At 42.8% G+C, this 16626-nt stretch overlaps 1 protein-coding gene across 1 annotated transcript in view; it reads left to right on the top strand.

Moving 5' to 3' along the window:
- The first annotated feature begins 287 nt into the window (after positions 1-287).
- Atad1 (ATPase family, AAA domain containing 1) overlaps positions 288-16626 on the top strand; it is a 67230-nt gene continuing 50891 nt past the window's right edge. Inside the window, exon 1 of the mRNA XM_006527313.3 lies at positions 288-433. The gene's annotated coding sequence lies outside the window, so the exon portion shown is untranslated. The remainder of the gene's footprint in view (positions 434-16626) is intronic.

Genomic DNA, 16626 nt, shown 5'->3' with positions numbered 1-16626 from the left:
TGCCTGCCTCTGCCTTCCAAATGCTAAGAATAAAGGCATGCACTCCCACTTACACCCAGCCTTAAAGACAATTTTGTCTTTTATTAAAACAGTCTTAAGCATTTTAGTGTCTCAGTTAAGGGCTTAAGTGAGTTGCTTTTGCCTCTGGAATCCTGGGTTGGTGTCTCAAAGGACAGTCCAATCACATTCACATGCTGGATGCTTCTCTTACGTCACAATCATATCCAGCATTGTGACATGAGCAAGAATGCCCACAACCTCTTCTCCCACCCGCTCAAAATTCTAACTGATAGTCGCATCAAATGTTACCTCCCGTATGGACTAGATAGCTCCTGGTGTCTGTCTCCTGCAAACCAGAAGGATGCTAGTCCTCACTGAAGAGTGCAAAAAGCAAAGTGGCGTGGGGTCCCCGACAACCGGCCTCCTTCAGAAGGTACAGCAACATTTAGAATCAAAACATTATCCTCGCCAGCTAGTTTAAGCCCTGACAATTACCAATTTTTCATGTTTACTTCAATGAAGCTGTTTGTACTTCTATTAGGTTTTCTTAATGAAAACACGTATAAATGTCAGTACTTGCGTGTCGCCCAGTGCCTACCAGTTTTTACATGTCAGACAAATGCTCAAATCAGTTATTGGTTTTGCTGTTATTTGTTTCTTTGTTTGTCTGGGGTTTGTTTGTTTTAAAAAAGGGTCTTTACGTGTATTTCTGGATGTCATCAAACTCACTATGCAGAGCAGGCTGGCCTGGTACTCATAGAGATCCACCCGTCTCTGCTTCCTGGGATTAAAGGTGTGAACCACCAACCTAGACCTCAGATCAGAATAAACTCCATGACTATCCTTTTTTCAAATACAAAGCTTAAACATGTAAATGTAACTTATCAGCTGGATAAGATATGGTACTAAGGGCTGGAGAGATGGCTCAGCAGTTAAGAGCACTGACTGCTCTTCCAGAGGACCTGAGTTCAATTCCCAGCAATAACATGGTGACTCATAACCATCTGTAATGAGATCTGATGCCCTCTTCTGGTGTGCCTGAAGACAGCTACAGTGTACTTATATAATAAATAAATAAATAAATAAATAAATAAATAAATCTTTTAAAGAGAGAGAGATGGTCCTAAAGTAAAGCCATCCTTATGTCTCTTTACATGTTCAAGCCATATTTCATAACCTTGTCTTCCTACGCTCAATAGGAGAAGTTTTCTGGAAGGACCTTAATCACTATTTCCATGTTTAGTTTTCTAAAGGAATTATCAACAGAGGAAGTGTCAGGCTTACTTGATACTCTGTTTCCTAAAGGAGGAGGGGAATTACATGTATTTATTCATTACAAGCTAAATTTTATAGGTTCTTCTCAACTGCTATGATAAAAAAAATAACTAAAACCTTCCAGAATATGAAGGTCTATTTGTATTCAAGAGGACAACTCTTTCTTTTTTTTTTTTTTTTTTTTTTAAGATTTATTTATTTATTATATGTAAGTACACTGTAGCTGTCTTCAGACACTCCAGAAGAGGGCGTCAGATCTCGTTACGGATGGTTGTAAGCCACCATGTGGTTGCTGGGATTTGAACTTCGGACCTTCGGAAGAGCAGTCGGGTGCTCTTACCCACTGAGCCATCTCACCAGCCCCAGGACAACTCTTTCAATCTAACATATTGATGAAGTTATTTTCTACTTCTTCTTCAATTTCCCTTTAGATGAAGCCAGGTGTGGAGGCACATGTCTAAAAATCCCAGCTTTGGGGACACAGAGGCAAAAGGACCACCCCAAGTTTGAGGCCACCCTGATGTTATACCCTGTTACCCTGTCTCCAAAACCAAAAAACAAAAACTGTAATATGGAAATAGACAAATCATATTTTTAATTTCGCTCCGTCCCAATTAGCTTGCAACAATGCAAAAGCTTAAGCAAACTGTAACATGGAAAACCGTACAGTAACTAGTGTTCTTAGTCACCAACTGGGATCAGCAATAACCTTTTTGTTTCCAAGTGAGTCAGCAGTTAATCTGTGTCCTCTGGGCAATAGTGGCAAAGGTGAAGTATGACCCGGAGGGACATTACAGAGCAGGAAAGGAAGTATACGCTTCAGGAAAGGACAGAGAAAGAGAGGTACTAGACAGAGAGTAAGCAGCTTCCTCAAGCGCAGCTCACACATGAGAGGAAAAGGAAGCAGAGGAGATGAAAGAAGTATTTGGGAAGAAAGATGCGTTTGCCTGATGAAGAGCAGAGAGTCTAACACAGAGATTGCCTAGGTGTCAAAGCTCAGTGTACTAGAGCCTTCAAGCCACTGAGATAAGGTTCTCTATGGAGGTTCTAGTACAACTCCACAGTTCCCCTCCAATTAGGAGGGTGTGTCCTGCTGTGACTGTGCTGAGGAGTGAGCTCTGGGCCTTGCACACCGACTCTAGAGTCGCCTCAGTGTGGTCAAGGATTTTTTTGTGTTGTAAACTGGGCATGGAAGTATAAACTTGTCAGCCTAGCACTTGGAGGAGGCTACCATGAGATCCATGGTCATCCTTGGCCACAAAGTGGATTTTAGGCCAGCCTGTGACAAACATCACTAGATAATGAATTTATTTAAAACTATTATCTGTAGAAGATAAGCAAACTTCTTTATTTTCCTTTATGTCAATGGTAAGTACTCAAAACTACTCTCATTTATTATATTATGTGAAAGAAGTGGACTGTGGGCTCCTAACCACATTTTCTCTTTGATTAAAACTTCTCAAATATATAAAGGAAAAAGCAATAGACTCCAATGGGACCTAGCTCACTTACCATTTACTTACAGGGAAACATGGAGCAAATCAATCAAGGGGACTGAAGATCAACCAAGTGGTAAAATAATTCAAAACATAGATAGATAGATAGATAGATAGATAGATAGATAGATAGATAGATAGATAGATAGATAGATCAATCTGAGGGCTGACAAGATGGCTCAGTAGGTAAAGACACTTTCTGTCAAGCCTGACAACCCAAGTTTCATCCCCAGAATCCACATGGTGGAGAGACCCAAGTCCTACAAACTCTTCTCTATGTGAAAAACATGGCATGTGGGCACACATACACACACACACACATACATATATACACATATATATTATACTCTAAATAAATAGGTAATTATATTGTATATATGGATATATGAATGTTTGAGCCATAGTAGCACATACTAATAGTCCAAACACTAGGGAAATAGAGGAAAGAGGACCACAGAAATTCCAAGGCCAGCCTGATCTATGTAACATGTTCCAAACCAGCCAGGAGAGACCCTGTCTCAACACAAAACAGGGCAGGTGAGACAGTCAGTGGATTCAGACACTTACCACCAAGGCTGACCATCTGAGTTTGATTGGATGTCAGACTGTGATGTTGGAGAGAGAATCTACTCCTGTAAGTTGTCCTTTGACAATCCATATATGTGCCATGGTGCACAATGCCCCTCTCCCCATAAATAAATAAATGAAATACATAAAAATTAGAGACAAAACAGAAAATGGAGCTGACAGTATAGCTCAGATAGCAAAGTGTTTGACTGTCATGGAACTCTGGGTTTGATCCCCACCAGCAGGTATGATAGAGCATGGTGGGGGTGGGGGAGGGTCTCAGCTTTCAGGAGCTAGAGATGGGAAGGTTAAGAGTGCAAGGTTGGACTGGTGAGATGGCTCAGCGGGTAAGAGCACTGACTGCTCTTCTGAAGGTCATGAGTTCAAATCCCAGTAACCACATGGTGGCTCACAACCACCCATAATGAGATCTGACACCTTCTTCTGGTGTGTCTGAAGACAGCTACAGTGTACTTACATATAATAAATAAATAAATAAATAAATAAATCTTTAACAACCAAAAAAAAGAGTGCAAGGTTATCTGTGCTACATAACAAATTGGAGGCTAACCTAAGACACATGAACTATCCTCTTCCTCTATGTACACACACACACAACAACAACAACAACAACAAAGCTACCAGTCTAGTTTAAAAAGAATTGCTTTTTTTTTCTGTCTTGACATTTAAGTAAATGTAATCTGTTAATAAATTATGCTCAGGTAGAATTATAAGAAAAAGTATTAATTGAATTGGGAACAGAAACATAATACATTGTGCCATTGATTTCTTTGTAAATATTCTGAGAATTGCCTTAATGTGCTCAAGATGCCACGGGGGGGGGGGGGGGGGCGGTAGCTGTTAAAGGGTAAGTGAGTGACGAAATTGCCACACTGCAAGGTGACAGCTGAGAAATGAAGCTCACAGATAAGTTCGGGGAACAGAGGGGAGATGACAGCTAATTTGATGCCCACTGAGGACTTGCAAATGGCCACCATCCCTCTGTGTCCATATGAGGGAAAGAGACGAAGAGAGGAGGGGAGCGGAGAAGGAAGGTAAATAGATGAGTAAATAAATAGATAAGTGGAAGGTGAGGCAGGGAGCTGAGAGCAGTTCTTCCTGCTTCAAGAGACATTCATCCCACCACAGGGGCAGCATGCTCAGCATCTCATTTAATCCTAATTACTTCCCAGAGGTCGTCTCCAAATGCCTGTACACTGGGGGCTATGGCTTTAACTTAGGAATTTTAAGGGGCTACAAACATTCAGTCCATTACAACTGAACCTCGAGGTTCTGCCTACAGAACCACAATGGTTCTGGGAAGATGGAGTAGATATGCTCCACCCTGGTTTCTTCTAGGGAAGATAAGGTGTAGAGGGTGAACTTAGGAAGAACAGGTTGCGAAGCACCTCCAAAAATTAGCAGTGCAGTTTTCTGGATCCCCTCTCCCCCAAACAGAATGCTCTGGTCTATACGTAAGATAATGTAAAGATCAGAGCCTCAGAACCCATACCAAGGTATACAGGACAGCTCAGTGTTTGCCAGATGTTGGAGTAGAAGAGAAGGGATAATTAAGAACGGCTTACACCAGGAAGGTTTTGGGACAGTGAAACTAATCTGTTATTCTGATTAAGGTGGTATTTCTCTGGATCTATTCTTGTATTAAAATTCATGGAGCTATACATGCATAAAATATATATAGTCAGGCTAGTGAGATGGCTCAGCGGGTAAGGGCACTGACTGTTCTTCCAAAGGTCCTGAGTTCAAATCCCAGCAACCACATGGTGGCTCACAACCACCCATAATGAGATCTGACACCTTCTTCTGGTGTGTCTGAAGTCAGCTACAGTGAACTTATGTATAATAATAATAAATCTTTTATGTGTGTGTGTGTGTGTGTGTGTGTGTGTGTGTGTGTGTGTGTAGTCTTAGGGTTTCCATTGCTTTGAGGAGACACCATGACCAAGGCAACTCTTTTTTGTTTTGTTTTGTTTTGTTTTTTTCAAGACAGGATTTCTCTGTGTAGCCCTGGCTGTCCTGGCACTCACTCTGTAGACCAGGCTGGCCTCGAACTCAGAAATCCACCTGCCTCTGCCTCCCAACCAAGGCAACTCTTAAAAAAGGAAAACATTTTATTGGGGCTGACTTACAGGTTCAGTGATTCAGTCCATTATCATCATGGCGAGAAGCACGGCACCGTCCAGACAGGCATGGTACTAGAGGATCTAAGAGTTCTACATCTTTATCCAAAGGAAGCCAAGAGCAGAATCATGAAGGGTCTCAAAGCCACCTGCCCCCCACCTCCAGTCCCATGGTGACACACTTCCTCCAACAAGGCTATCCCTGCTCCAACAAGGCCACACTCCTAATAGCACCACTCCCTGGGTGAAGCATATTCAAACCACCACATCCCTAGCCCTCATAGGCTTGTTCAGATGAATCTCCAATAGCCTTCATAGGCTCTCTTCATGATACCAAGCCTTAACTTCTTTGTATGACTCCTTCAGTCCTGGGCTATCAACTGCAACTGAGGCTGTACCTTCACCAATGGCCTTACATGGCCTCTCATAGTGCCAAGCCTCAGCGGCTCTCCATGATTTCTTCATGCCTTCAAGACCAGTACCACCTGGGTGATTCTTACACATTACAAAGTTCATCTTCAGCATGAGGTACAACCTTGAATATCTTTGGAACACAGCTTCTTTGTGCTTTCAGAAGACACTTCCCAGAAGATTTCATCTCAGTGATGCTGGTCTCTTTTTAATTACTACTAATTTCTTAGCCCCAGCTAACCAGCACTCAGTTGTTCCAGTAACCCCGTCTAGTCTTACCTCTAAAGTCAGAGCCACATGGCTGAAGCTGCCATGTTCCATTGCTTGCTGGGCCTGGAACATCCCTCACCTTGTCCTATTACATTATAACCAGTTTTCTGATTTCAGTGAATTCATTCTCTGCCTATTCTTGGCTATCCTGAAACTTACTATGTAGACCAACTTTCAACTCAGAGATCTGCATGCCAGTCTCCTGAATGCTGGGATTAAAGGTGTGGTCCACTACACCTGGGTTTAAGCTTTTTTTCTACTTGGAAATGGCTCTGTATCAGGCTGGCCTTGAACTCAGAGATCTGCTTGCCTCTGTTTTCTGGTTTGTTTGTTTTTTTTTTTTTTTGGTTTTTCGAGACAGGGTTTCTCTGTGTAGCCCTGGCTATCCTGGAACTCATTCTGTAGACCAGGCTGGCCTCGAACTCAGAAATCCACCTGCCTCTGCTTCCCGAGTGCTGGGATTAAAGGTGTGCGACACCACGCCTGTTTTACCTCTGTTTTCTGGAACTAAAGACTTTTACCACCGTGCCTGGGCCTAATCTTTTCAAGGCCACTATTCCTCAAGATCTGGATCAAAAATGTGTGTCATCCCAGGTCAAGATTCAGATCAAATGCCTGTGTCTTCTAGCCTTGAAATCTTCATCACAGGTGTGCCCTTCATTCTTGATTCATTTCATATTAAAAGTCCAAATGAAAAATGATAACCAGATAGTAACACCTAACAAGCTATAACTATCCCTTGTTCAACTGTAAACACAAAAGCAATAAATTTAGATGGGTGGGATCTGGCCCAGAGGTCACCACTCCCTTAACCTGTTTATCTCCTCAAACAAGGGATTTAGCCCCATTGTACTTCCTGGTTCCCTTTTATTACTTGAATCACACAATCTGCATTTTTGCTTTCTAAACTTGCTATGTTTGATTAATACACTCTTCATGAGAGTAAACTAGAAGACAAAGTCTATGCTGAGCTTTCTTGAGATTTCCTTTGTCAATGCAATTAATATAAATTTCTTTACCTTTACCTCAGGGAGACTATTTGGAGAAGGGTAAAAACCAGCAACATTTTTCACCAAAATATCATAAGAATGATCTCCAGAGTCAAATCACCCTCAGCACCAATGTCTTCCATATTCCTATTAGGACAGCCCATTAAGTTCTTCTTAAAGCATTCCATGGTTTTCCTAATCTGAAGTTCTCAAATCCATATTCTTCCAAACAAAAACATGGTCAAGCCAATCACAGCAATACCCCAGTCCCTGGTACAAACTTTTGTCTTAGTTAGGGTTTCCATTAATGTAAGGAGACACCATGACCTGACCAAGGTAATATTTATTTTCTTTATATGAGTACACTGTCAATGTCTTCAGACACACCAGAAGAGGGCATCAGATCCCATTACAGTTGGTTGTGAGCCACCATGTGGTTGCTGGGATTTGAACTCCTGACCTTCAGAAGAGCAGTCAGGTGCTCTTACCCACTGAGCCATCTCACCATCCCTCTAACTTTTTAAAAAAGCTTCCTTCCTTCCTCCCTCCCTCCCTCCCTCCCTCCTTTCTTTCTTTCTTTCTTTCTTTCTTTCTTTCTTTCTTTCTTTCTTTCTTTCTTTCTTTCTATGAATACATTGTAGCTGTCCTCAGACAGACCAGAAGGAGGCATGGGATCCCATTACAGATGGTTGTGAGCCACCATGTGGTTGCTGGGAATTGAACTCAGGACTTCAGGAAGAGCAGTCAGTGCTCTTAATCTATGAGTCATCTGAGTTATCTCACCAGCCCTCCAAGGGAACTGTTATAAGGACATGTCATTGGGGCTGGCTCCCAGGTTTAGAGGTTCAGTTCATTATCATCATGGTAGGAAGCATGGCAGTGTCCAGATACGCATGGTGCTAGAGGAGCTTAAGAGTTCTACCTTTTCATCCAAAGAAAGTCAAGAGCAGTTAGCTTCCTGGCAGCTAAGAGGAGGGTCTCCAAGCCCAATCTCTCACAGTGACACACATCCTCTAAGGCCATACCTCCTAATAGAGCTACTCCCTGGGCCAAGTATATTCAAACCACCACACAATAAATATATATATTGTGTGCATTGAGGGGAAGGCACCTATGCACAGAGCTCATTCAGTAGCCAGAAGAATACACCAGAGAGTTGGTTCTCTCCTACCAGGAATCAAAATCAGTCCTCAGACTTGGTGTCAAGTGCCTTTACCCACTAAGCCATCTCACCAAACATGTGTGGTAGTTTTAATATTAGGCATGAATTTCTGAAGGAATCTGTGTGAGCACATCAATATTGGAAGACACTGACTAACTCTTCACAGTTACATAGCTGTAATATGAAATGCAGCAATCTAGAAGCCTATTCCCCCCGGCAAAGGAGTTAGATATTATTTCCAGTCAACATTTTGTGCTCTTCTACATCATATCCATGGCAACTCGAGAGCCAGTGAGATTGCTCTGTGAGTAAAAGCACTTGCCTTGGATAAGTTGATAGCCTGAGTTTGAGTCCTGGATCTTACATAAAGGTGGTTGGTGTGTGTGTGTGTGTGTGTGTGTGTGTGTTGTATAAGTGTGCCACAGACTTGTCTTCTGATCTCCATACACAAGCTGTGGCACACTTATACAACACACACACACACACACACACACACACACACACACACACACACAAATGCACATACACAACTGCCTTTAATCCCAGCACTTGGGAGGCAGAGGCAGGTGGATTTCTGAGTTTGAGGCCAGCCTGGTCTACAGAGTGAGTTCCAGGACAGCCAGGGCTATACAGAGAAACCCTGTCTCGGAAAAACCAAAAAAAAAAAAAAAAGCTGGAGAGATGGCTCGGTGGTTAAGAGCACTAACTGTTCTTCCAGAGGTCCTGAGTTCAATTCCCAGCAACCACATGGTGGCTCACACCATCTGTAATGGAATCCGATGCCCTCTTCTGGTGTGTCTAAAAAGAGCTATAGTGTACTCACATACATTAAATAAATAAATAAATAAATAAATAAATAAATAAATAAATAAATAAAATGAAATAAATGCGGGCTGGTGAGATGGCTCAGTGGATAAGAGCACCTGACTGCTCTTCCGAAGGTCCGAAGTTCAAATCCCAGCAACCACATGGTGCCTCACAACCACCTGTAATGAGATCTGATGCCCTCTTCTGGTGTGTCTGAAGACAGCTACAGTGTACTTACATATAATAAATAAATAAATCTTTTTAAAAAATAAAATAAAAATAAATGCACATACACACAAGTAATTTTAAAAAGATAACTTCTGATGATAGTGCTTTCATAAAATCAATGTAGAGAGCTTTTAAGCTCTCATTTACCATACTTCTCTTAAAGGGCCAGTGACAGTGTATGGATTGACTTTTAACAGGAACAAGGTACAATGAGTCATATGCAGACTCTGGACTGAGACTCCCTGGTTTAAGTTCTGCCATGGTAGTACTGTGATGGCTAATATTCGTTCTTTTTTCTTTTTTCTTTTTTTTTGGTTTTTCGAAACAGGGTTTCTCTGTGTAGCCCTGGCTGTCCTGGAACTCATACCAGGCTGGCCTCAAACTCAGAAATTCGCCCAGCTCTGCCTCCCAAGTGCTGGGATTAAAGGCGTGTGCCACCACTGCCCAGCAGTGGTTGTATTTTTTTTAATTATTTATTTATTTATTTATCTATTATATGTAAGTACAATGTAGCTGTCTTCAGACACTCTAGAAGAGGGTGTCAGATCTCATTAAGGATGGTTGTGAGCCACCATGTGGTTGCTGGGACTTGAACTCAGGACCTTCGGAAGAGCAGTCAGTGCTCTTACCCGATGAGCCATCTCTCCAGCCCCCTGTATTCTTGACACATCTCGGAGCACAGACCCTCAATCAGATTAGCCTGCAGGCTTGTCTGTGAGGTGATGTAAGAAAGCCCAGCCCGTTCCTCATGGGTTTTCATCTTTGGCCCTTTAAGAAGGGGAACTGAACATTAGCCTGGAACCAAGCTGAGAAGCATTTTCCTCAATGGATAGTTTCTGTTTCATACTCCACCACCTTGAATTTTCCTGCCTTGGAGTCCCTCCATGATGGACTCCATAACCTGTAAGATGAAATAAACCCTTTCCTCCCCAAGCTGCTCCTGGAATGTCATGGCATTTATCACAGCAACGGAAAGCAAACTAGGACAGACATTTACTATTTAGTAAGGCCATGATAATCATTTTCATTTCTTTATCTGAGAATGGTTGTATTACTTAGTGCCTAGGGTTACGAGAATAAGCCAAGTTAATATATAGAAAGCATTTACTCAGGTGGTCAGCCCATATGCAATGCTAGATAAGTATCCTGTCAATCACACTACTTTCCAGACCCCTATCTAACCTTATAACTGATTCAATGCCCAGATATCTTCATACAACCAGAAACTTTTTATTGAGTTTATCAATAGCTATAATAAAGCTTTAGCTGAAAGGCTCTGCATTTATAGCCCCATCCCCAAACTTAAAGGTACAGTGTGCAGCCAAACTTTTGTTCTCTCTCTCTGGTGAAGAACAGAAACACACTCTAACTGACAACAAATCCAACAACCATGGAAGCCCCCAGTGAAAAGGAAGCTAGTTGGAGCCTAGATCATGCTCCCAAATCTATAGTGTTCATACTGGTCACCCAGTCCTTAAGCGTGCCCTGCAGTCTAGATTCACAATCTAGCTGTATCTGTGTAGCTTCACTAGGAAGACTGAGAGTAGTGAATAAAGTTCTGTGGGGAAAGAGTTAGAATCTGTAAGCAGAACCCACACAGAAGCATCATCCTCTGAACATGCAGTGGTTTGCTAGGGTAGGAAGTGAGTTCCACACCACCAAGAATGTCTAGTGTCCACGGCTGCTTGCTGGATACTATGATCACAATAATTTCCTAATGCATAGTGTGTGTGCTCCAGTTCCCTTAATACATTATCCTCGACCCTATCACAAAACCTATAACATAGATGCTATACACATTTTATAGAGGATGGAATTGTGTGTTCCAGTTCCTTTATATACACTATGGTCAATTCTTTCACAAAACCTATAGTATAGATGCTATCGGCAGTTTATAGATCACAGAATTCATCTTCAGAGAGGTAAAATTAATTAGCCTCAAATGTAAAGTAAGCATTTGGGAGAGTTATTATTTGATCTATGTTTTCTAACTGACTGGAACAATGTGCACAGGCACACATCTTTTTAAGGGGACTGGGGACAAAACTTGGGATCTCAAGGATGCTAGGCAAGTGCCTACCACCAAGCTACTATGTCCTCAGCCCTGAGGCACACATTTTTTTTTCCCCGAGACAGGGTTTCTCTGTAGCCCTGGCTGTCCTGGAACTCACTTTGTAGACCAGGCTGGCCTCCTCGAACTCAGAAATCCGCCTTCCTCTGCCTCCTGAGTGCTGGGATTAAAGGCGTGCACCACTATACCCCGCTTGAGGCACACATTCTTACTGTTGACATTTTGTCTAGGCTCTGCCTCACAGTTATCTGGCGATAACCAGTTATTCCCGACTCACTATAAAGGGGCCCGACTCACTATAAAGGGGCTTCTTGCCCTGTCCTCACTCTCTTTCTCCTCTCCTCTCCTCTCCTCTCCTCTCCTCTCCTCTCCTCTCCTCTCCTCTCCTCTCCTCTCCTCTCCTCCCCTCCCCTCCCCTCCCCTCCCCTCCCCTCTCTTCTCTTCCTTCTCTTGCTCCTGCTCCCTTACCCTCTTCCCCCTCTGTTTCCCCACCCCCTTCTCTCTCCACGTGTTCATGGACGCCCCCCCACACACACTTTCTCTGTCTCTACTCCCCTCCCCATGCTCTAAATAAACTCTATTCTATACTATACCGTCCAGTGACTGGTACCTTAGGGGGAAGGGATGCCTCATCAAGGGCCCTCAGAGGCACCCCTTACTACCACACCATGACTGAACCTCCCTCAAACATATCCCTGGCTTTTCTCTATATTTTTATAAAACACACACTTACTGCGATTCTATACTAACTTTGGATGAAAATTCAAGAACATTTAATATTTCTTTCAACCCTGAGAATCTATGATTAAAAATTCTCCTTAGATCCACAACCAAGTCTCCCCTAATCATTTTCTCAAACCTTACTGCAGGATGTTTCTCAAGGGGAAAGATGGCCCATGACAACCTTTCTTTTCTAATTTGAAACAAGGTCTCACTGTGTAGCTAATGCTCACCTTGAACTCACAAGGATTCAGGGATTCAGTTCCCATCAGAGCACGCACACACGCGGGCGCCAGAGCCTGCCTCCTACGGAATGAGGAGCATATAACGTATTTGCGGAGACTTTTTAATGGGGGTTGTGAGTGTGTGTTCAAGTACCGCCGTTCTTGGTTTATTCACCGAACGAAGGAAGAAATTATCCATTAAACGAAAACACTGTAATTGTAAGCTTTTTGATAACATGCAGCAAAACTGGCTGACAAATTTATTTCCAAGAGATCCAAGCATAGGGCTGGAGCAGAGGTGGGCTTAGAGACCAGCAGAGTCTGGAGGAGACCTAGAGATCTAGAGAGAAGCAGCTGTTAGGTGGCTAAGACTCTAGCATCTTTTCAGCTCTTTACAAAGCTCCTCGGGGAAGAAAACAGTTGAGTCAGCCTCAACCTCTTTTACCCACCACCCCTCCCCTTTTCTGGTTCCTCATCCATCGGACAACTCCGGGACCGGACGCAAAGAAAAGGGCGCGAGCATGCCTCTGCCTTTGGGTAGGTATTTAAACTCAGCAAGCAGGAGGCAGGAAGGTAGAAGGGTTTGTGAAACTCTATCAGGTGCACTACTTTGAAGCTGAATGGGGCTTTCAGCTCTGCCAATTTAGTGTGGTTGGTTTCCTGCAGTTTTGTAACTCAAGTCCCAGGCTTTGCCTTTTGTCTTTCTTCCCGCGTCCTTCTGTTTTATTCCCCTGATCCAGAAATAATGACAATAGAAGTGGGGAGGGGTGCAGATTTTAAGCTTGGCTTGCCAGTGCGTGGCTGCCGGTTCCCTGTGGCGAAAAGAGAAGGCCCAGCAGGGCTTTCTATGCCTGAAATTAGTCAACTCTGCCCTTGGTTTTGCCTGTGGAAGAAATGCATTCATTGTTGAATCAATCTCTGTCCGTCTGTCTATCTGTCTCTATGTGTATCTCTCTTGTTCCCTTTCTCGCCAGAAAAGCATCTTAAATCTTGAGTGTCTTCATCAGTGGGTGACGTGCCTGCAACGCAAACACGAGGCCCTGAGTTTACATCCTCCCCTCCCCCTCTCCCAGACCCCACGTAGTGCCGTGGGGGCCAGCACCTGCAAACCCTGTGCTGAGAGGTGGAGCCAAGGAGCCTCCGGAAGCTCAGCTCCCACGCCAGCTAAGCTAGCCAGTCAGTGAACTCTGGGCTCACAGAAATGCCTTGTCTCAGAAAATAAGGTGGAGAGTGATAGAGGATACCCCGTGGTGACAGCTAGCCTCCATTCTCTTGCAGACATATGTGGACTTGAATATAGATGCAGGTGTCATATCCACAAACCAATGTTTTAGTAAATGTCTTGAGCTTCAGTGAATTAACTCTTATGTGAATAACAGCACTGGTGAAGGTAGAAAAGATGGCTATGGTTTGCAGAGAAAAGGATGACAGGCAAGGTATAACGTTCTAAAACACCATCTGGTTTAGAGGCATGCTCTCATCTGCTAAACTAATTTTTTTTTTATTAGTACAAGAAATTATGTAACTTCCCCCTAAGCAAATATTCAATTTTTATTAGGGACACATCCCAGCTTAAAAAAGAATAAACCAACTAAAGTTAAGTCTAAAGACATTCTTCTTGTACATATGTCTTTAGAACTCTGTGAGAACAAGGGCTGTTCAGCCAATAAATAGCTATTAATAACCAGAGCCAGCACTGACAATGGACTGAGAAAGAGCCACAGTTTTTCTCATGGATTGATCAACTTTTCAATTAATTTTAGAGTGAGTTTGTTTGAGGCAAGTCTCTATAGCCCAAACTAGCCTAGAATTCATTATGTAACCCAGACTGGCCTCAACCTCCTGAAAATCCTACTACCTCAGCCCCTTATGTTTCAGTATGAGTTCCCACACCCAGATTAATATTTTAAATTTACTTTAAGGTGACAGAGATCAAATTTTATAGGCTTAAAAATAACTATTCTCACTACTGTACAGCCAACTGATCAGTAAGATACAGGAAGAGGGGAAGATAAACATTGAAGATAATGAACTAAAACCGGGCATTGGTGGCGCACGCCTTTAATCCCAGCACTCAGGAGGCAGAGGCAGGCGGATTTCTGAGTTCAAGACCAGCCTGGTCTACAGAGTGAGTTCCAGGACAGCCAGGGCTATACAGAGAAACCCTGTCTCGAAAAAACAAACAAACAAAAAAGATAATGAACTAAGAGGTCACAGGAACAGTGTATGGTCCCTTCATAAACCAGGCATTAATGTTGCAGACAGGATGCCAAAATTGAAACATGTATGGGGTCATGGCCTCATGTAAAGTCAGAGATGTATGACTCTCCTTATACCCTTCAGAGAATGAAGGAATATTAACGTCATCACATAATGACAATGCCGTCTGTGAGATGACACACCAGCACAGACTTTGGTCACCTGCTAAATGACAGACATTGACTTTACATTTTTATTTTGCTTCGTTTTTAGTGTTTCATTGTTTTCGTTGTTGTTTGGTTTGGTTTCTTTTGGTTAACTTCACCGCATTTTAAAAAAATAATTAATTTACCTTTTATCCCAACCACAGTTCCCCCCCCACTCCTCTCCTCCAAGTTTTCCTCCTCCCCTCCCCTCCCCCCACTTCTCCCTTTCTCTTCAGAAAAGGGGAGGCCTTCCCTATGGACATCAACTAGGCTTGGCATATCTATTACAGTAAGATTGGGCGCATCTAGGCGGAGACAGCCCCCCCCCCGGGGGGGGTGCGGGGAAGGGTCCCAAAGGCAGGTGACATTGTCAGAGACACCCCTGCTCCTGCTTTACATTGCATATGGATCGTATCATTTACTTCTCAGTGCAGATCAGTGGTGCATACATGTAGGAAAACTGAGGCCTGTGAGCAGAAGCCCAAAGTCACCCTGATGTAGGTTCAAACCCAGGGCTATCTATCAATCTAATGTTCTTAAATTCTGTACCTATCAAAACTGGCCCTGACAGGACTACTTTCTAAGAAGTTACCATGAGCAGATCCATCCTACTGAGTCAGCATTCTTATGGTTAATGCTGTGGTAAGGCCCTATCCCTGGACTATCTCCCTTCCTTCCCTCTTGCTCCATCATAGGTTAAGTCCACTGGAATGGGACCTGAGAAGCCCAATTAAATATTCCAGATTTGAAAAAAAGCAATAAAAAGGCTTTAAAAAACCCCTTCTTCCCTCTAGGCACCTTCGCTTTTAGAATTCACATCCGATAAGATGCAGATTCCACATATAGTTTCTTGAGTTGAGTACTATACCAGATTGTAGACATGAATGGCATAGGCACAGCCGGAGAGAACTTTCATTTATACAATCTCGAAGACTTCTTGTCCATTTATATTTGTTTCGCAACTGCTCCAAGGTTACCAGTTACACCACCGAAGAGAGAAAAGGCTGTGTTTGGGTGGGGATGAGCCTTAGGGTTTTCATAAGCTTGATTTTTAAAATGCAAAACACTAGTCCATGCTCTTTTCCAAAGCTTTCCTAGGCATTTTCTTAGAGTCAGGTAAATGAGAGCAAGCGAGTGACCTACTTACAGCCAAAGCTGTTCCAGGTTATAAAAGACGGGAAGTCAAGTGTATCATGGAACCCCAGCATCTGGCCTTGTTTTACGCCTCATCGATCAATCTGTTGTTGCAGGAGAGAACATTTCAACTGTGGTTCCTTCGTTTTGGCTAAAGAATCCCCCCTTTGTTATTCTTATCCAATCTTTCTCACCTCCTCCCCCATTTACAAACCCGAGTGGAAAGGCATTTAAGAAGTCTCAAAAGAATCCCAGGGCAGTTAATCTTTTGTCTATGTCTTGAAATTGCTAATGAGGCTGTTGTTAGCTTGACACTTTTTTTTGTCATCAGTCCTGGCGTCATCCACAGATAGTACCATTTGAACAGAGTTTGAGTAATCTATGAAAGATGAACAAAATATTGTAGATCTAAAATAAATGCTTAGGTTCTAGAAAAGTGGCTTTGGGTAGAAGGAGCTAAGAGAGATAAACAAACAGTCAGCAGCAGTGACCGAGAAAAGGGTTATGAAGAAAAGCCCGGTTACTGTGAGTTAGTACTAGTCTATTCTACTACTTAGTACTAGTCTATTCTACTAGTGGGGGGAGATTACGTAATTCACCTTATGCACTTTGAAATTTATGTACTGTGTTTTAAAAACACAAAAGCAAGGAAAGTGGATTTACAGCAATATGCTTTCTTAACTTTGCTGCTATCTTTTAAACTCTCGGTGCTCTTCATTAAGTGGA

The sequence above is a fragment of the Mus musculus genome, chromosome 19, assembly GCF_000001635.26.
Source record: "Mus musculus strain C57BL/6J chromosome 19, GRCm38.p6 C57BL/6J".
Taxonomy (NCBI): domain Eukaryota; kingdom Metazoa; phylum Chordata; class Mammalia; order Rodentia; family Muridae; genus Mus; species Mus musculus.
The sequence above is the reverse complement of the archived record's forward strand: the minus strand, read 5'-3'. Positions and strand labels throughout refer to the sequence as shown.